Source organism: Quercus lobata, chromosome 2 (genome assembly GCF_001633185.2).
Source record: "Quercus lobata isolate SW786 chromosome 2, ValleyOak3.0 Primary Assembly, whole genome shotgun sequence".
NCBI lineage: Eukaryota > Viridiplantae > Streptophyta > Magnoliopsida > Fagales > Fagaceae > Quercus > Quercus lobata.
Genome location: NC_044905.1, coordinates 45417804 through 45439897, shown reverse-complemented (window position 1 = coordinate 45439897; position 22094 = coordinate 45417804). Strand labels below are relative to the sequence as shown.

Sequence of the window (22094 nt, the reverse complement as noted above, 5' to 3'; positions counted from 1 at the left end):
ATACCTCAAAAGTTTTAGGGAGAAGCTGTAAACACCTCATGTCACATTGGCAATAGAATATTTTTCCAAGTAAGAAGACCGCCTATGAGATTTGGAATGGAAAGAAGCCTAGAGTAAAGTATTTTCGAGTGTTTGGAAGCAAGTGTTATATACTAAATGATCAGGAGAATCTTGGGAAATTTGATGCAAAAAGTGATGAAGGTATTTTCCTTGGGTACTCTACTACGAGTCGGGTGTATAGAGTTTTTAACAGGAGAACTAAGACAGTGATGGAGTCCATCAATGTCAAGATTGATGATGCCTTAACTAAGGTAGAGATGATTGATGATGGAGAAGGATCGAGCACCAAAGAACCCGATGTTGAGGTTGAAGCTCTTGATATAGAAGTTGAAGAATCTACACCAGAAGAAGAATCAACTCCCATAAACCCAAGAATGGAAACAAGATCGATATCTATAACATGAAGTCCTCTCACTCCTCCGGAAGTCCATCCTCCCATCTCACGGAGTGATGAAGTCTCCACATCAAAGAAGCCATCATCAAGAGTGATTAAGAATAATCCGGAAAGCAACATCATAGGGTCTCTAGATGAAGGTCTTCGCCTCAGAAAGGGAAACATCCTTTTGGCCAATCATGTAACATATCATTGCTACCTTGCTCAATTTGAGCCAAAAAGGGTAAAAGATGCTCTTCCAGATGAGAATTGGGTTGAGTCAATGCATGAAGAGCTGAATCAGTTTGTGAGGAATGATGTGTGGGAACTGGCTCCAAGGCCTGAAAATGTTCATGTCATAGGCACGAAATGGATATTCAAAAACAAAACCGATGAAGATGGAGAGATAATACGGAATAAATCTCGGTTAGCAGCTCAAGGATACACTCAAGTAGAAGGAGTAGACTTTGATGAATCCTTCGCTCCTGTGGCAAGACTTGAGTCTATTCGAATTCTCATGTCCATTGCATGCACTATGAACTTTAAACTCTATCAAATGGATGCAAAATGTGCATTTCTAAATGGATACCTGAATGAAGAAGTGTTTGTTGAGCAACCAAAAGGATTTGAGGATCCTCACTTTCCTGATCATGTGTTGAGATTGAAGAAAACCCTTTATGGCTTAAAACAAGCACCTAGAGTTTGGTATGATCGGCTTACACATTACCTCCTAGATAGAGGATTCAAAAGGGGATATGTTGACCGGACTTTGTTTGTCAAAAATGATGAAGATTATCTCCTTGTGGCACAAGTATATGTTGATGACATAGTGTTTGGGGCTACCATTGAAGATCGTGCTATTGAATTCTTTGAGGAGATGAAGAAAGAATTTGAGATGAGTATGGTGGGAGAACTCACATTTTTCTTGGGCCTTCAAGTCAAACAACAGAAGGAAGGTATATTCGTTTCACAAGAAAAGTATGCTAGAAACGTTGTCAAGAAGTTTGGACTAGACTCCAAAAAACATGCCTCCACTCCTATGAGCTCATCTACTAAACTGAATGTTGATTCTTCTGGAGTGGAAGTGAGTCCTACCTTATATAGGAGTATCATTGGGAGTTTACTCTATCTTACAGCTAGTAGACCGGACATTGCATTCAACGTTGGTGTTTGTGCCAGATATCAAGCTAATCCAAAGGAATCACACCTGACTGCGGTTAAGCGAATTATTCAATATATCAATGGAACTTCAAACTATGGTCTGTGGTATTCAAAAGACTCAAATGCTTGTCTTGCCGGGTATTCAGATGTTGATTGAGCTGGTAGTGTGGACGATCGGAAGAGTACTTCAGGAGGCTACTTCTACCTTGGTAACAATCTTGTCTCGTGGATGGGTAAGAAACAAAATTCCGTGTCTCTCTCTACTGCTGAAGCAGAGTACATAGTTGTTGGAAGTTGCTGCACCCAGCTTCTTTGGATGAAGAAATTACTTCATGACTATGGAATTCCTCAAGAGACGATGTGTGTCTTCTATGACAACACCAGTGCCATCAATCTTTCTAAGAATCCTGTCCAACATTCAAAATCCAAACACCTAGATACGTTACCATTTCATTCGAGATTTGGTAGAGGAAAGAGTTGTGTGTCTTGAATTCATACACACCAACAATCAAAAGGCGGACATCTTTACCAAGCCTCTCGATGGTCCATGATTTGAATCCCTCTGTAAGACCATTGGTGTTGGTACAATTCCTTGAATCTCTTGTGTGATGTGTGCTTCACATATTTACAATGTGTTAGTTTTTCTTTTGGGGCAAACAATACTTTGTTGGCTTTTTGTATAGCATGATTCTGTTGGATGTTAATTGCTTTGTTTGTTTTTGTTGTTTTTTATCAATCTTTTCTTTCTTATGTGTCAAAAATCCAAAAATCACATAAAAAGTAGAAAATCAAAAAGTTTGATCGACATTGTTGAAGTTTTGTCTCAAAACTTATTTTGCCTTGTACCTTTGTGCTAATGGCTTTGTGCATTTATAAGCGTAACTTGTTTCTTTGCACTCTTATCACTGTGGAAGAAATCTTGAAATCTATGTGACTGTTGTAAATAAATTTTCAAACTTGTCATGAATGATTAGTGAATGGTTATGTTGATCTTGAGACATGTATAGACTTGTGCCTATATATCTTCCCACTATTTATTTTTGTTTTTGCTAAAAAGAGCTCACCAAATGTAAATCTTCAAATGAAAAGAGATATTGAGCTACAAAAGCCTGTCGCACATACTAGTATTCGACTAGGAAAAAGGGAAAGCGATCAAAAATTAAAGTGAATGATTATTCAAAAAGCCAAAGGCTATCTCATCAAGGTAAAATATCAGATATCACTCTCACAATGAGAGGTGATTGTCTCAAAAGGATCAAAAAGATCAAATGTTATGATTGAAAGTGGAGTCAAATGTAAAGCTCCAAATTATGTAATCAAGTCTTGTGGGAGGTCATATATGCATACTTCTGTAATTGAGATAGGTCACATGATCTAGTGCTAATTGTGTATGTCTTAGTTGAATTGATCATTGAAGCTTCACATTAGACTAAGGGTTGTCTCATTGTTGCTACCCACACACAACACACAAGTTTATGTTCAATGAATGCCATATTCATTTGTGTGATTTTACTTGATAAAATGTGTTTTCACATGCTCAATCTTTGTTTATTCAAGCACAAAAAGATTTTTGAGTGTTTTAGGTGTTTTTGGAAAGTATTTTGTTCTTCAAAAACTGAAAATTTCAAAAAACAGTTTTGCCCTATTTTGGCGACTCAGTCGCAGGTAAGTCAAGTCGCATGCAACAATCGCGAGCTCGCGGGTCAATTTTGGCGACTTGTTCGCGAGTGGAAGGTCCAGTCACGAGGGGTACACAGAGATTTTCACGGCTCAGCTCGCGACTACCTCGCGAGTAAGACTTCCAGTCGCGAAAAACACTCAGCAAATTTTTCAAATTTTCGTTTTGAAGTGTTTTAGTGGGTAATCTTGGCGACTCTCTGGTGACTTACCTCAGTCACGAAAATCGCGTGTTTTGCAAAATGAGCTCGTTTTCAACACTATTCTCAAAAAGGGGTCCTCATTTGTTTTTCTCGTATTCTGTGACTGTTCACTTTCTGGTCTTACTTTCACTATTTCAACATCACTGTGGTAATCTTCAAATTCTTTCACCAATTTATTACCATTCTCTTAATCTTCAAGGAAATGTATGAGTTTTGTCCTCTACTCTTTGTTTTTCTCAGTTATTGCCCTTTCATCATGTTTTTGTGCTCTATGTGGTATTCATATATCTCTTACCCGTGTTTGGTTATTTGAGTGTCTGAAATTTTCATTTTTGTGTGGTTTTAATTTGATCCACTCTATATTACAGCAACATTTGGGTCATTATTGTCCCTCATTGTTATTTTCTGGTCATTTTTCTAGCTCTTAGGGTTTTCTTCATTTTCCCTAATTTGACTCTAACCCACCCACTACTAATAATGTCTTTTGTATTGTGTTCTTTCTTTTCCTCTATTACATGATATAGACTGGAAATGTCTCCATTCAAGAAAGCAGTTGTGAAAGGAGGTAGTTCCAAAGGAAAGGAACCCGTCATTGATGTCGATGACTACTCACCTCAAATAAAAGGGACTCGTTCTTCATCAAGAGGGTTCGATCCCAACAAGTTCAGATCCTATGCTGTCTTTCAGTCTCATGAGAATTATTTCCGAAATGCTACACCATTACTGGAAAGACCTGTTGACCAATCATCACTTCATGACACTGACATTTCGAAATGGTTTGCTCACAAGGATTGGAATTACCTTCTCTCTGATCTGGATGACGCTTATGAGAATTTGGTAAAGGAATTTTATGCCAACGCGATTGTGGAAGGAGAAGAACTTAAGTGCTGGGTTAGGAAAAAGAGTTTTTCAGTCTCTCCTGCATATTTGGCAGAGATCCTTCACATCAACTGACCAATGCTTAGACACTCACCAGTTTATGATGATCTTTGTCTTGATGAGGAACTCCTTAAGGAGAGTCTTAGACAAGACTTGGAATTCTCATCCAATGGAAACTCCGTCAGTGTTTCCTCTCTTCCTCCAAAACTGAGAGTGCTTACAATTGTGATGTTTCACAATTTGTACCTCCTATCAAGCACTGGGTATATGAACCTCGGACGTGCCTTGTTTCTTCATGACCTAATCTCTGATGTAGAGATTAACATCTGTGCTCATATCTTTCATGTTCTGTACAAAATGGTTCTACGAACTGAGTCCCGAATATGTGTTCCTTTCTGCTGTCTCATTTCAAGGATCTTGAAGCTCAAAGGAATTTATCCAACGACAGATGAATCTCCTTGCTCAAAACCGAGTTCAATCAACATGCGTACATTCAACGTAAGCATTGGTCATAGTCGGAAGAGAGCCAAACTGGAAACTTCCACATCTCACAGTGGTTCGCATTTCAGCACCCTCTCCCTTGACAAAAAACTTGATCACATTGTATACTCTATACACGAGTTGAATACCAAGATGTCCGGACTCATATCTACTCTACACCATCACAGAACTCGATGGGAAATGAAGTTTACCTCACTCCAAACTCAATTGGATCAGATTCAGAGGAAGTTAAAAGAGAATGTGTAGCTATTCCATGACAAAAAGGGGGAGATGATGTCGTAAGGGAGGGGAATGTAATGAAAGGGGGAGTGATAGCTTAATCAGAGGGGGAGGAAATTATCTAAGGGGGAGTGTTTCTGCAAGCAGTTTCAATACTTTATTTTAAGTTTTTTTTCAGTTCAAGTTGTTATTTAGTGTATAATGTGTTTGTACCCATGTTGCTTTTGTAAGCTTTTAAGGTTTATGTTTTTTTTTTTTACTTGTAGGCTTTATGGTTTATACCATGCTTTATGCAGCCTCTATGTTTTTGTTAAATCAGTACTTCTATCCAAATGTTATGCATTTTCTGGTTAAGTACTGTCACTCTTGTGCCCTTGTAGGATTGTTCCTAGATGCATATAGTTAGTGTTTTATGCATTGGTTGAGTGTTGGGCATACAAGTAACTTGCATTGTTCTTATTAGCTTGCATGTTCAAGTGTTCATTCCAAGTGTGAATAAGCATTGTGATCACTACCTTGTAGTGATTACTTGTTTGATCAAGCCATGATTTGTTTCTTAACTTCATCTTTGCTTGATCACTTTATGCTTGTTTCATATGCATTTCATGTTTTCTACATACAATGATCACGGCGTATTGTTATGTTTCAGGAGTTTCATGTTCATATGATTCAAGTACCTCACAGTTTCTAGAATTAGGTGTGAGTGAGTTTTGCTCAACTATTCCCAACTCACATGTTAAGTCTAGAGTCTGTTTTAGGGTTTTGTCACGGAATAGTCAAAGGGGGAGATTGTAAGGTTGAATTTATTCAACCATCTTGTTGGCTTTATTCCGTGCCAAATTTGTTTGTATTTCAGCAATTAGTAACCCTGTATTTAGGTGGGTTTGTTGTAAGAGTAGTGAGTGAGATAGAGTGTTGAATACTCAAGAGTGTGCAAGAAAACAGAGTCTCGTGGTTGGATCTTGCGGGTGACTCGCGGTTGCAAGCCGCCAGAAGTAGCACACGTGCCAAGCATGCTAGAAGTTGAAGCATCATGCTAGCTGGAGCACTACAGGACAAAATAGGACAACTGGCCGTTCTGTTATCGCGCGGCTGGATCTCGCGACTTAGTCAAGCCGCGAGGCCAAGCCGCGAGTCACCCCTGTTTTGAAAAACCTGACGTTTCACATTCCCTTCTCACCCTAGTATAAATACCCCTTATACCCACAAAAGAAAGAGAGTTTCTAGAGAGAATTTTGAGAGAGAAACCCTAGAGTAAAACAAGATTGATTCATCTACAATCTTTACATAAGAGTCTCTTCAAATTCCTCAACTCTCTTCCTCTCCATTGTTAAACCCTTGAGAGGCATTTTCCCAAAACCTTTTCTCACCATATCCATTACTGTGAGAGAGCTATTTGGTGTTCTGGGAAGCAGTTAGGAAGGAACCAATTTACATTGGTTGATGCTATGGTTAAGTAGCAGAATCCAGGAAGCTAGAAAAGAAATAGGTTCGGCGCAACCTCGTTGGAGTAAGAAGCTTGGAGGGCTTAGGTGCACTGGGTAGATTAGGCTTGGAGGGTCTATTGCTGTCCATGTATCCCAACTACATTTTCTAGTAGATTACTTACAGCTTGGAGGGCGGTGGAGAGGTTTTACGCCGAGGGCTTCGGTTTCCTCTTCGATAACACATTGCATGTTGTACCTGTGTTTGCATTTTCCTTCCCTTTTATCTTTGCCTTTTATTATCTACTGTGGGTTGTGATTTTAAATTGGCTTAGATTGTTTACCAATTCTGTTTTATAGCTTTTGTTCATTTTTTGCACACTAGTTGTTTGACATAAAGCTTGAATTGGTTAATTTGTAAATTGGGGGTCTAAATGTTCAAGGGTGTTTTTACACTATTTGAACTTACAATTGGTATCAGAGCGGGTACACTTCTAGTGGTTTCATTACCATTGTGTGATCCTTGACTCCCTTTTGAGATGGATAGGTCTCAATCCCTAAATGCACCTCCATATTTTGATGGTAGTAACTATGCTTTTTGGAAGGTTCGCATGAGAACATTTTTATGTTCCATTGATGAATCTGTTTGGGATGCTGTTGAGATTGGTTAGACCAGACCTGAGGCAAGCAAATCCACATGGGATAAGGCAGCACTCGCTGCATCTAATGCTAACAGTAAAGCACTCAATGCTATTTTCTGTGGTGTGTCTCCAGATGAATTTCATAGGATCTCTCACATTACTGTTGCCAAAGAAGCATGGGAGATATTAGAGACCACATACAAAGGCATGAAGAAAGTAAAAGACACCAAGCTATAGATGTTAACTACTCGGTTTGAGGAGTTAAAAATGAGTGAGGATAAGTCCTTTGACTCTTTCTATAGCAAGCTGAATGAGGTGATTGTAAGCAAGTTCAATTTGGGAGAGAAAAAGGAGGATTCTAAAATTGTAAGGAAGATCCTTCGATCATTGCCGGAAAGTTTTCGTGCCAAAGTGACAGCGATTGAAGAGAGCAAAGACCTTGATGACATCAAAGTCCAGGAGCTGGTTGGTTCTCTTCAAACTTACGAAATGTCACTGTCCAATCAACGAAAGAGTAAATCTCTTGCTCTTAAGACCATTAATGAGAAGGTGGAAGACCATGACTCATCGGGAGAAGATATGGTTGACAAAGATGTTGCATACCTTGTAAAAAATTTCCGAAAATTCTTGAAATTCAAGAATAATGGCAAATTTGGTGATAAAGGAAAATTCCAAAGTTCAGGGAAGGAGAAAAGGGAATTCAAAAAGAAAGATGGAAAATAATCTCAATCTACACAAGGTGTCACTTGTTTCGAATGCAATAGGCATGGACACTTTAAGAAAGAATGTTTGAATTATTTGAAATCGAAAGGCAAAGTGTATGCCACGACATTGAGTGACTCTGATTCATCCGACTCAGATTCTGAAGAAAGCTGTGATGGAGAGGGGAACTATTTAGCTTTTATGACCATTGCCCATGTTGAGTCTTCAGACGAGTTGAATCTGCTTGTACGAGACCTTGGAGAACATAGTGATGAAGAATCATTGGGAGTTGTTGAAGAATCAGATGCTGAAGAAGATGAAAGCACAGCCAATCTTCAAGAGAATTATAACTCACTCCTGGAGAAGTCAGGTGAGTACACAAGGGTGGCCAAGGCAGTTGTGAGAAAAATGAAGAAGGCAGAGGAGGACTATAAAAATCTCCTAATTCAATATAGGGAGGCCAAATGTTAGATAGAAACACTGAACGGTGAGCTTTCAGAAGCTTACACAAAAGTGAGATTTTTTGAGCAAGAGGTTGTGCAAGCAAATGCTAAAATAGAGAGGGTCACCACCAAGAAGCTAGATGATGTTATTTCATCTCAAAAGAGCTTTTCAGACAAATCCGGATTGGGATATACCGGAGGAAGTAGCTCATCTGGAAATGTCACTAAAGAAGTGAAGTTTATAAAGGCCAAAGAATCAGCTGATGTTGGCCCTACTGCTGAGAAGCCCAAGATAGAGGAGAAGAGGAATGTGGGGAACGAACGATTGTTGAAGTCACGTAATCAATCTTTGGGCAGGTCTGAATCCCGAGCCAAGTCTCGTCCACGACCACAAAGAGGTCCTAGATCAAATTATGTGTGTCATCATTGCAGACTTCAAGGGCATACTCGACCAAATTGTCAAAAGCTGAGAGTAATAAATAGTGCAACTCCTCATAGGTCACGAGGACCTAGAAATGATAGGAGAAATTGGGCTGGTGAACCATTAAGAGATCAAAACGGTGATCCCGGAATGATGAACATAATGAAGATGATTGGTGCATTTACCAACTGCTTGGAAAGCTTCACACGAAGGTTTGAAAGCCCTAACTCCCGTACCCAATCCTATAAGGAAATCACTCCAAACGCAAGTGACGTGTGGGTGAAAAAGGGTACTCATGCATAAGCATTACAACATGCCCATGCATTAATACTTCCCATGCTTTGTGACGGTATTTGATTTTTTGCTTGTTGTTTATGTTGATGGTTGTTTGTTTGTCTATTTGTGCATACTTTTGGTCATTTTTGTTTTTGATCAATCTTTTTCTTCTTATGTGTCAAAAATCCAAAAATCACATAAAAATATAAAATCAAAAAGTTTGATTGACATTGTTGAGTTTTGTCTCAAAACTTGTTTTGTCTTGTACCTTTGTGCTAATGGTTTTGTGCATTTTTTAGCGTAGCTTGTTTCATTGCACTCTTATCACTGTGAGAGAAATCTTGAAATCTATGTGATTGTTGTAAATAGATCTTCAAACTTGTCGTGAATAATTAGTGAATGGTCATGTTGATCTTGAGACATGCATAGACTTGTGACTATATATCTTCCCACTTTTTATTTGTTTTGCTAAAAAGAGCTCACCAAATGTAAAGTTCCGAATGAAAAGAGATATTGAGCTGCAAAAGTCTATTGCACATACTAGTATTCGACTAGGAAAAAAGGAAAGCGACCAAAGATTAAAGTGAATGTTTATTCAAAAAGTCAAAGGCTATCTCATCAAAGTGAAATATCAAACATCACTCTCACAATGAGAGGTGATTGTCTCAAAAAAATCAAAAAGATAAAATGGTATGATTGAAAGTGGAGTCAAATGTAAAGCTCCAATTTATGTTATCAAGTCTTGTAGGAGGTCATATATACATACTTCTATAATTGAGATGGGTCACATGATCTAGTGCCAATTGTGTATGCTTTAGTTGAATTGATCATTGAAACTTCACATTAGACTAAGGACTATCTCATTGTCGATATCCACACACAACACACAAGTTTATGTTCAATAAATGCCATATTCATTTGTGTGATTGTACTTGATGAAATGTGTTTTCACATGCTCAATCTTTGTTGATTCAAGCACAAAAAGATTTTTGAGTGTTTTAGGTGTTTTTGGAAAGTATTTTGTTCTTAAAATCTGAAAATTTCAAAAAAAAAATTTACCCTGTTTTGAAGACTTAGTCGCGGGTAAATCAAGTCGCAGGCCTCAGTTGCGAGTTCGCGGGTCAATTTTGGCAACTTATTCGTGAATGGAAGGTCCAGTCGTGAGGATTACACAGAGATTTTTGCAGCTCAGCTCGCGACTCCCTCGCAGGTAGACCTTCCAGTCATGAAAAACACTTAGAAATTTTTTTCAAAATATTGTCTTTGAATGTTTTGGCGGCTTGACCTAGTGACTTGTTGGCGACTCACTTCAGTCGCAAAAAACACGTGTTTGGTAAAAACAGAGGCAGTTTTTAAATTTTTTCAGTTTTTTTCCCTCGAATTTTTTTTGGCTATTCATCTTCTCTCTCAACTGTCTCCTTCCGAAACGCTCCGTGTAACCCATTTCAAACTCCATTGTTGCTTCCTTTCAACTCAAAATCTTCAAGTACCAGGTATGGGTTTTTTTTCTCGAACTCTGTTTTACTTGATTTTGTGTTTTTCCTTCTTGAATATTCGCATTTGTGTCACTTTTGAGATGGGTTTTTGTTTCGGCTGTTGCTCTTTGTCCATGCTTAGCTAGTGGAAGCTATTGATTTAGTTTGAACTTGATTAAGTTGTTAGTTTTAGTCTTCATCATGTGCTTAGCTAGGGTTTGTTATCTGTTGGTTACTCATCTTGTCTGATCTTATGTTGATGTGTTGATTCAAAATGTTCTTGTTTTGGTTGTGGGGTTTACTGTGCTGAATATGTGCCTGTTCATCTAGTGTGTGCATCTGTCTTTTGTTCTCTGGGTCATTTCATTCTCATCAAAATGTATGCCTCATTGACATATATTTGTCTTTTGGGTGTTTTCAATCTTTGCTGCTTTAATACTCCCCTGCATTATACCAGTTGTTCTTGTGTATCCACTTTTAGGCTTGTTCATCTGTGTGGTTGATTTAAGTAGCATGAGGTTTAAGTGTTTTAAGTTCATCTGTGTGGTTGCATTTTTGTCTGTGTTACTAACAAAGTACTGATTTGTTCTACACATGTATTGTACTATGTTGTTGTGGCCTCTTCTGATTGTTCACAGATGGCTCCTTCATCCCCAAAGAAGAAAACTCCTGCAAAGAAAGCAGATAAGAGAATGAAAATGGACCCTAACCTGTTCAGGTCTGTTTCCCATTTTGAGAGATACAAGGACTTCTTCTTAAAGGCACGAATTATTCAAGAAAGGTTTGTGGATTTGGAGGATTTGAGGGACACTTTTATCCCCAGCTGTTTTAAAGGGAGAGGATGGGAAAAACTTCTGTGTGATCTCCTAGTTGTGTGTGAACCCCTGATTAGGGAGTTTTATTCCAATGATGTGATAAGGGAGGATGAACTAAGCTGCTGGGTTAGAGGTAAAGAGTTCACTTTGGATGCACATGACATTCATGATGTGCTACGTCTTGAGGGATTAGAAGATCAAGAGTTTGTCAATTACAAAGATAGGATTTTGTCTATTGAAACTGTACAACAGAGGATAGGTGGACAGAGAAAAGGGAAGTGTCTGAATACCACAGCTTTTCCAGTAGATATGAGGTTTCTCACTATAATCATGATGTTTAACCTATATCCCATAAGGAAGTTGACTACAATCAACAGTGCAAGAGCAATTTTTCTGATAGACCTCAAGGAAAAGACATTCATTGACATCAGTTCCCACATATTTGACACTATTGTGGATGAGACTAGAACCACTTCTAGGCCTAAACTGATCTTCCCTAGTCTGCTCATGAGGATCTTTAGAAAGAAGGGTGTTTCAATCCCTCGAGACATCAGTCCCATGTCCACACCTTCTGCAATTAACAAGCTAACCTTTGAAAGTTCAAATATGTGTATAAACACCCTTGAACTTTTAGACCCCCAAATTATAACTTAACCAATTCAAGCATTATGTCAAACAACTAGTGTGCAGAAAATTAACATAAGCTATAATATGGAATTGAAAAAACTATCTAAGCCAAATTAAAATCACAACCCACAGCAGATAAAGAGGCAAAGATAAAAGGGAAGGAAGATGCAAACACAAAGACAACACGCGATGTGTTATCGAAGAGGGAACTGAAGCCCTCGGCGTAAAACCTCTCCGCCGCCCTCCAAGCGGTAAACAATCCACTAGAAAATATAGTTGGGATACATGGACAGCAATAGACCCTCCAAGCCTAATCTACCCAGTGTACCTAAGCCCTCCAAGCTTCTTGCTCCAATGAGGTTGCGTCGAACCTTTTTCTTTTCTAGCTTCCCGGATTCCGCTACTAGACCATAGCATCAACCAATGTAGATTGGTTCCTTCCTAACTGCTTCCCAGAAATCCAAACAGCCCTCTCACAGTGATAAATATGGTGAGAACAAGGTTTGGTAAAATGCCTCTCAAGGATTTGACAATGGAGAGGAAGAGAGTTGAGGAATTTGAAGAGACTCTAATGTATAGATTATGGGTGAATCAATCTTGTTTTTCTTTAGGGTTTCTCTCTCAAAATTCTCTCTGAAAGCTCTCTTTCATTTGTGGGTAAAAGAGGAATTTATACTGGAGTAAGAGAGGAATGTGAAATGTTAGGATTTACAAAATAGGGGTGGCTCGCGGCTTGACCTCGCGACTTGACTGAGTCGCGAGATCCAGTTGCGAGATAACCGTATGGTCAGTTGTCCTGTTTTGTCTTGTAGTGCTCCAGCTAGCATGACTGTTCACCTTCCGGCATGCTTGGCACGTGTGCTGCGTCTGGTGGCTTGCAGCCGCGAGTCACCCGCGAGGCCAAGCCGCGAGTCTCTGTTTTCTTGCACACTCTTGAGCAAACTTCACTCTATCTCACTCACTACCCTTACAACAAGCCCACCTAAATACAGGGTTACTAAATGCTGAAATACAAGCAAATTTGGCACGGAATAAAGCCAATAAAATGGTTGAATAAATTCAACCTTACAACCTTCAAAAGGATAAGTGTTCGGCTTCCAGGTGAAAAAGATGAAGGTGATGAAGGAGAGGGTGTCCCAATGGAGACTGAGGCAGAGGCAGCAGGGCAGGCATTAACCTCAATACCTAGGATGAGTGGCAGAAGGACTAGAGCATCAACTTCTTCAGATACACCTCCAGATGCATTTCAGATCATTCCAGATCTGGAATGACTTGATGGAATCAGAGGAGTCTAGACCGAGCACTCTGAGAGGAAAGTAGCCATGCAGGACCAGATTGATATTTTGTCTGCAAAACTTGACAGCTTCACCACCCAGCATGGACAGTGACCCTTTGGCCATTCCGGTCAAAAAGGAGGAGACATATAAAGTTTTTGTTTTGTTGAGAAGCAGAGAAGCATGTCTTAAGGGGGAGTAATATGTTGAGAGGGAGCAGTCAAAAACAGACAGTGTCCATCTTGTTATATTGTTATCTTTGTTTATGATTTTGGATATTTTATTGTTGCTATGGGTTTGATACACTGTGGTTTTAGTGTATGTTTGTTTCTAACTCATAACTTATAAACTTGGTTTAATCTTTATATATATATTGTTGATGTTATTTAGTATATATTGTGTTTTGTACCCATGTTGCTTATGTAAGTTTTTAGGGTTATGTTTTTATGCATATCTGTAGGCTTTATGGTCTGTACCATGCTTTATGTAGCTTTTTTATGCTTTGTTTAAATCAGTACTTCTATCTAAATGTCATGCATTTTCTTTCAAGTACTGTCACTCTTGTGCCCTTGTAGGATTGTTCCTAGATGCACATACTTAGTGTATTATGCATTGGTTAAGTGTTGGGCATACAAGTAACTTGCATTGTTCTTGTTTGCTTGTATGTTCAAGTGTTTATTACAAGTGTGAATGAGCACTGTGATCACTACCTTGTAGTGATTACTTGTTTGATCAAGCCATGATTTGGTTTTTCACTTCATCATTGCTTGATCACTTTAAGCCTGTTTCATATGCATTTCAAACTTTTCTGGATACAATGATCATGGTGTATTGTTGTGTTTCAGGAGTTTCATGTTCTTATGATTCAAGTGCTTCACAGCTTCTAGAGTTAGGTGTGAGTGAGTTTTGCTCAACTGTTCCCAACTCACATGTTAAGTCTAGAGTCTATTTTAGGGTTTTGTCACGGAATAGCCAAAGGGGGAGATTGTAAGATTGAATTTAATCAACCATCTTGTTGGCTTTATTCCGTGTCAAATTTGCTTGTATTTCAGCATTTAGTAACCCTGTATTTAGGTGGGTTTTGTTGTAAGGGTAGTGAGTGAGATAGAGTGTTAGCTGGAGCACTAAAGGACAAAATAGGACAACTGGCCATACAGTTATCTCGCGATTGGATCTCGCGACTCAGTCAAGTCGCGAGGCCAAGCCGCGAGCCACCCCTATTTTGAAAAATCTGACGTTCCACATTCTCTTCTCACCCCAGTATAAATACCCCTTATACCCACAAATGAAAGAGAGCTTCCAGAGAGAATTTTGAGAGAGAAACCCTAGAGTAAAACAAGATTGGTTCACCTACAATCTATACATTAGAGTCTCTTCAAATTCCTCAACTCTCTTCCTCTCCATTGTCAAACCCTTGAGAGGCATTTTACCAAAACCTTGTTCTCATCATATTCATTACTGTGAGAGGGCTGTTTGGTGTTCTAAGAAGCAGTTAGGAAGGAACCAATCTACATTGGTTGATGCTATGGTCAATTAGCGGATTCGGGAAGCTAGAAAAGAAAAAGGTTTGGTGCAACCTCGTTGGAGCAAGAAGCTTGGAGGGCTTAGGTGCACTAGGTAGATTAGGCTTGGAGGGTTTATTGTTGTCCATGTATCCCAACTACATTTTCTAGTGGATTGTTTACCGCTTGGAGGGTGGCGGAGAGGTTTTACGCCGAGGGCTTCGGTTTCCTCTTCGATAACACATCGTGTGTTGTCTTTGTGTTTGCATCTTCCTTCCCTTTTATCTTTACCTTTTATTATCTGCTGTGGGTTGTGATTTTAATTTGGCTTAGATAGTTTTCCAATTCTATATTATAGCTTTTGTTCATTTTCCGCACACTAGTTGTTTGACATAAAACTTGAATTGGTTAATTTGTAATTTGGGGGTCTAAACATTCAAGGGAGTTTTTACACTATTTGAACTTTCGTACATAAAATAGTGATATATGTTCCTAACAAGTGAATCACATATGTTTTAACAATCTACAACCAATCAATATTAATTAACCTATTCGAATTGTAGGTGGTTGAAAGATTTAGATTTTGTGAAGAAGCTACCTTTTGCAAGAGACAGAGTTGTTGAGGGTTATTTTTGGATAGTGGCTGTCTACTTTGAGCCCCAATACTCACTTGCTAGAAAAATACTAACCAAAGTTTTTGCCCATTATAGATGATATATATGATGTATATGGAACACTTGAAGAAGTTGAGCCCTTCACTAAAGCAATTGAGAGGTTTATCAATAGAATTAACTAGTATATGTTTAGATCGTGATATATATAACGTAAATCTAACTTCAATTGGAACTTGATACATGATATTTTTAGGTGGGATATTAGCAGCATAGACCAACTTCCAGATTACATGAAAATTTGCTATTGTGCACCCCTTGATGTTTTTGAAGCAATTGAGGAAGAGCTGTCCAAGCAAGGAAGATCATACTGTGTTAGCTACGCAAAAGACGCAATACGAGTCAACCAACTCAACTTCATTCCCTCCAATTTTTTAAAGCTTCCTATGTATGAATTTTTTTCGTGAATGTTGTTTAATGTATGTTATTTTAGAAGAAACTTTTGGCCCGAGCCTACTTTGATGAAGCCAAATGGTTCCACCAAAATTACATACCAACAACGGAGGAGTATATGAATCTTGCTCTAAGAACCGCTGGTTACCCTATGCTTACAACTATGTCTTTCCTTAGCATGGGTGACATCGTTACAAAGAAGGCATTTGATTGGAGCTTTAGAAATCCCAAGATTATTACTGCTTCATCAGTAATTTGCAGGCTGATGGATGATATGAGATCACAACCAAAAAATTCTTACAATCCTTCCAATCTCTCTAAGGGTCATAAGCTAGTGTGACAAATACATGTTTCATATTGACAATTTTATGTTTACCTTTTGGAAAACTATGTGTGTAGTTTGAAGAAGAGCGAGGACATGCTGCCTTGGTAGTTGAATGCTACATGAAGCAATATGGTGTTATTGAACAAGTGATCAATGAAGTATTTGACAAGCAAGTCTCTAATGCATGGAAAGACATTAATGAGGAGTTAATGAGGCCTGCTGATGTTCCCATGCCTCTCCTTATGCCTGCACTTAATCTTGCACGAGTAATGTTGCATCAATGTTACAAGGAAGGTGATGGCTACACCTATGTTGGAAAAGAGATGAAAGATAATGTCACATCAGTGCTAATAGATCTAGTATCAATATGAGTGTTAAGGAATGAAATTCCTTAGTTCCACTTGGAGTGTCCTACTTTATGCTCTACCAATTATAGTATGTCCCAAGTCTTTTTTTTTTTTTTTTTTTAATAAAAATTTAAATTGAATAAAATAGCACACATGAAATACTATCGTGGATGAAACATAAAACAGAAGTGAGAGAGAATATTTTTATTAAGTATTGAGGTGGATTTATTATAATGTTTGCTGTCCCTCTTAACAAGGAATGACATTCAATAAATGAGGTAGACAAATTATGTTGTGAATGTAAATGTTTCATTTCTCAGTACATTTTTCAAAGAAGTCTAAGATTTGAATCTCCCTCTAATTGCATCTATTGTATTTACAAAATTAAAAAATTAATAAAAATAAAAAAGTTTACATACACTAATCTTAATATCAAAAGAAGCGAATTTAGTGGGGTTATCATTTTAGCTCCATCAAAAAGTACAGCCCTTCAACAATTTTTTTTTTTTTTGAATGTTATTTGATTCACAGCTAAACAAAGCTTGAGACCAAGAAAATCAAATAAAAATTCCCAAATTCAGAAAAATCACATAGAAGAATCCAATGAAATTGAAAGAGGTTAAGAGCACTCTCACTTTCGATGGTAAAACCGAAAGACAAAGATCTAAGGAAAAAGAAATAGAAAGGAACAATTAAGAGGAAAAATTTTTAGAGAGGGGAGGGATTTTGAAGAAGAAAAAAAAAAAAAAACCAAAGAAATATTAATTGAAAAAACCTAACTTGCAAAGCCTTCTCATATTTGGTATTTGGAGAGATCTGAACAGAAGAAGCCAAGTTTCTCATGTGCCAGGGAAAAGAGAAAGAGCAGAAACAGAAAGAGACATATACTTTTAACGTACGTTTATTGATCTAAAATTTAAGAGGGGGACCTAAGGAATGATATCTAAAGTACTATATCTAAGTTTTTCCCTTTAATATATCCACCAAATGGCAATGGGTGTTGCGACGAAAATGTAATTCTACATCATGAAATAGTAATACATTGTTTAAAAATGAGTATAAAATCAATTCCAAAGTCTATCAAATTTTTTGATATTTCAATATTGAGAATAAGCCTTTGGCTTTTTGAGCACCATACATTTCAATACAAGTCACTTTCCCTTTTTCTTATTCAAATACTAGTATGTGTGACGGCTTTTGTAACTCATTATCTCTTTTCGAGATTCGACATTTATTGAGCTATAAAGAAAAAACATAAAAATAATGGGAAGATATATAGGCACAAGAATATGCAAGTATCAAAACTATCGAGACTATTGACCAATCATTCATGACAAGCTTCAAGATCGATTTACAACAGTCACACATAGATTTCAAGATTTTTCTCACAAAGATAGATGTGCATACATAACAAGCTAAGCTCGTAAATGCACTATGCCATTAGTACGAAGGTACTAGGCCAAACTCACATGTGATATACACAACACAAGCGATCAAACTTTTTGGAGATTTTTCAATTTTTATGGGTTTTTGAATTTTTCAACACACTCAAAAACAAAACATATAAAGTAAGATCAACACAAAAACAGCAAGTACAAAACAAACTTGAAAAGAAACATACTAAAAGGTGAAACATAAACAAACAACCAATCAAAGTCACAACATATAGGAAGAATTGATGTATGGACATGGTCTAATGTTTATGCATGTGTACTCCTCTTCACCCACACGACACGTGCGTTTGGGCTAATATCCCTAGAGGATTGGGTACTCAAGCTATGATTCTCAAACCTTTGACTAAAGCTTGCCAAACAAGAAGTGATGGTATCAATTATCTTTATTACATCACCAAAGCTGGAATCATCTTCTCGCCCTTTGGATTGTTTGGTGTTCCAATTCCCCTTTCCTTGTCATCTTAGACTTTGAGAATCCGCTTTCTTCAATGCGTGAAGTTTATAACAGTTAGGTCTTGTGTGTCCCTAAACTCCACAATGGTAGCAAAAGTGTTGAACTTGAGGACCTCTTTGAGATTTTGGGAGAGACTTCCCTTTAGCCTTGGGTTTGGCCATAGATAGATTTTGAGGTTTTGTCAAAACCTTTTGAGCAATTCCAATTGGCTTCTTCTCCACTTTTGCATTCTCAGCACTTGAAGTTGTTACCATTGGTTCGTTAGCTTTAACAAATTTCATCTCCTTGGACACGTTGGCACATGAACTACTCTCTCTGGAATATCCCAAGCCACTTTTGTCAGAAAAAGGCTTTTGATGTGCAAGCACTTCGTCAAGTTTCTTGGAGGCAACACGCTCTTTCTTGGCATTAGCTTGAATCATTTCAAGCTCAAGAAACTTGATCTTGGAGGAGGCCTCGGTTGGTTCTCCATTCTATGCCTCAACTTCACACTTCGTTTCTTTGTACCTTATGAGTATGCTCTTGTAGTCTTGCTCAGCTCTCTTCATTTTCTTGATGGCTGCTTTAGCCACTCTAGCATACTCTCCGGTCTTCACAAGAAGAGAGTTAGAGGATTCTTGCAATCCCTTGGTTCCTTCATCTTCATCGGATTCTTCCCCAATTCCCATAGACTCTACTTCAATGTGCTCACTAAGTTCTTCCACTAGAAGGCTCAAATCATCTGATGAGTCCACAGGTGTAATGGCCATAAATGCGGAGTAATTTCCTTCTCTGTCATAGCTTTCTTCTAAGTCAGAGTTTGAATCATTTGAGTCACTTAGGGTAGTTGCAAAGACTTTACCCTTTGCCTTCAAGTAAATGGGGCATTCTTTCTTCACATGCCCATGCCCTTTGCACTCAAAGCACGTGACCATTTCAAATGGTGAGGAATCTCTTGAATCATTCTTCTTGAAGTCTTTCTTATCCTTCTTGAACTTTGATAATTTTCCCTTCTCAAAAGACTTTCCATCTCTCTTGTACTTTAGGAACTTACAGAAGTTGTTAGCAAGGTATGCCACATTTTTTCAACCTCATCCTCATCCGAGGAGTCTTGAGCTTCCAATCTCTCATTGACAGTCTTGAGAGCAAGAGATTTGCTCTTCCTTTGAGATGGTAGAGATAGCTCATAGGTTTAAAGAGAACCGATGAGATCTTGAATTTTAATCTCATCAAGATCTTTGCTCTCTTCAATGGCGGTGACCTTTCCACGGAAATTCTCCGGCAAAGAGCGTAGAATCTTCCTCATAATCTTGGAGCCCTCCGTCTTTTCTCCCAAGTTGAATTTCCCAATTACCAATCATTTAGCTTCCCATAAAATGAGTCTAATGAAGCGTGTGGTAAGCATTTCCAACTTGGTGTCCTTCACCTTTTTGGTGCCTTCATAGGTTGTCTCCAAGATTTGCCACGCCTCCTTGGCAATTTTAACATGAGAGATCCTATGAAATTTGTCAAGAGATACACCAAAGAAAATTGCATTTAAAGCCTTGCTATTAGCATTGGCTGCCACAAGGGCTGCCTTATCCCATGAGGATTTGGCTTCCTCCGGCCTAGTCCATCCTATCTTGATAACGTCCTAAACACTATCATCAATAGAGCATAGGAATGCCCTCATACGGACTTTCCAAAAAGCATAATTGCTCCCATTAAAGTATGGAGGAGCATTAAGCAATTGAGATCAATCCATCTCAAAGAGGGTCTAGGATCACACTTAGGTAATAAAACCACAACAAGTGTCCCCGCTCTGATAACAATTGAAAGTTCAAATTTGTGTGAAAATGGAAGAGCTGTTTAGACTCCCAAATTAAAATTACGGCTCGGTTGATTTTACTCTAACATAAACTAAGTGTGGAATAGAGTAAATGTGAGAGGATAGACAAAATAACTACTTTAAGCCATGTTCATCAAATCACAGCAGTAGAAAGAAAGCTAAAAGAGTAGGGAAAAAGAATGCAAACACAAGATAACACGCCAATGTGTTAACAAAAAGGGAACCGAAGAACTCGGTGAAAAACCTCTTTGCCGCCTTCTAAGCAGTAAATTGATCCACTAGAGAATACGTTGGAGTACACGAATAACAAAAGACCCTCCAAGCCTAGTCTACCCCATGTACTCAAGCCCTCCAAGCTCCTGCTACCAACTGACTTTGCCAAGCCTTGTCTTCTCTAGCTCTTCGAATCATGCAATTTAGCCTGATTGCATCCACCAAACAAATGGCTTCTTCCAATGCTTCCTAGCAGCACCAAAACCTCACTTTACATTCAAAATGGGTGTGGTAAGTGTTTGGGCTATTAACCTCTCAAGGATTTGGAAATAGAGAGGTAGGAGTTGAGGAAAACCAAAATGGATTGTGTAGAGAATTGTGGATATAACAATCTCTAACTCTTAAAGGTTATGGCTAAGGTTTTCTATCTGAAAACACTCCTCTCAATATGTGGGTAATGTGGGTATATATAGTGTATGTAGAGACCTAGTGTATTGGATTTGCAAATTGGCAAAACATAATGTTTCACGAGTATCTCATAGGAAGGCCTTACCCACGAGACACTTGCAAAAACCAGCTGTCATCGTCTATCATGACTCTTCGTATTCCAGTCATGTGCTGAGCACATGCTTCACTTCATGGGAAGGCTTCTCGCGAGCTACCCACAAAAACTTCTTTGCTCTTCACTTTGCCTTAAGTCTTCACACTCTCTCTCACACACAACCCTTACAAAAAAATCCCATATAAAATACAGGGTACATAAGATTGAACGAAATTATAATTAAATTTGGCACAGAATTAAAGCCAACACAAAATAGTTGTAAATCACAACTTTACAAAAACCAACACATGACAAAAACATAATTCAAACGGCAAGACTAAACGCAAAGAAATGGATATAATAAAAAGATAATAAATAAAAAGCCCATAAAGGGCAAAGTGTTTACAGTAAAGCCCAAAAAACAAAAAGGGCACCCGCTATGTCTGAAAATAAGACGGAATACCTAAAAGTTAAAAATTAAAAAAGGCTAAGCTGGAGGAGCATCCAAGGCAGATGGGTTCACATCATTTTAGGCAGAAGGGTCTTCAACAGATGGGACCAAGGGAGCGATGGTGCTTGCAAGAATAGGTTGGGTGATAACCACGCCGTTATCTTTCGGGCCCTACTCCTCTATATGAATGGAATCATCATACTCTTCATTGATGGTGTCACCACCCCCAGGAGTCGTCAACACTGGATCGTCAATAGTGATCTTGGATAAGTCAAGGTCTAGGTAGACGAACCCAACTTGCTTTAAGCAGTCCTCGAATCCATCTATTCACGGAGGGTTGACAATTTCGTTGCCAAAGCTGCCTTCACCTTTTCTGCTTCTTCTCGGAGACAAGACTCCTCCTCCAGCTTGGGATTTACAGACATCAACCTCTTGTTGAAAGTACGAAGGGCCTCCTTATACTGGTCCCGCTTCTTGTTTTCAATCTCCTAACGCTTCCGATACTGACGGATCACCCACTCTTGAACCCCTGGGTCTCCCCCTTCAGAAGGTGTTCCATTGTCATCCTCATCATCCTTACCATCCTCCTCATCCTCCTTATCCCCTTCGTCCTCTTCTCCCTCATCATATTCATCCCCCTCAACATCTCCCTCATCCTCTTCCTCATTTTCATCACTCAAGGACTTGGTGGATGGCTCCCTTTCCGGGGACCGAGGAGAATCTTCCCTAGGCTCACACCCTGATGGAAAGAGCTTATTGTAGCCC

General features: G+C 38.6%; 1 pseudogene; it reads left to right on the top strand.

Moving 5' to 3' along the window:
* The first annotated feature begins 11153 nt into the window (after positions 1-11153).
* Positions 11154-16433, top strand: LOC115965192 (annotated as a pseudogene).
* Positions 16434-22094: the final 5661 nt, after the last annotated feature.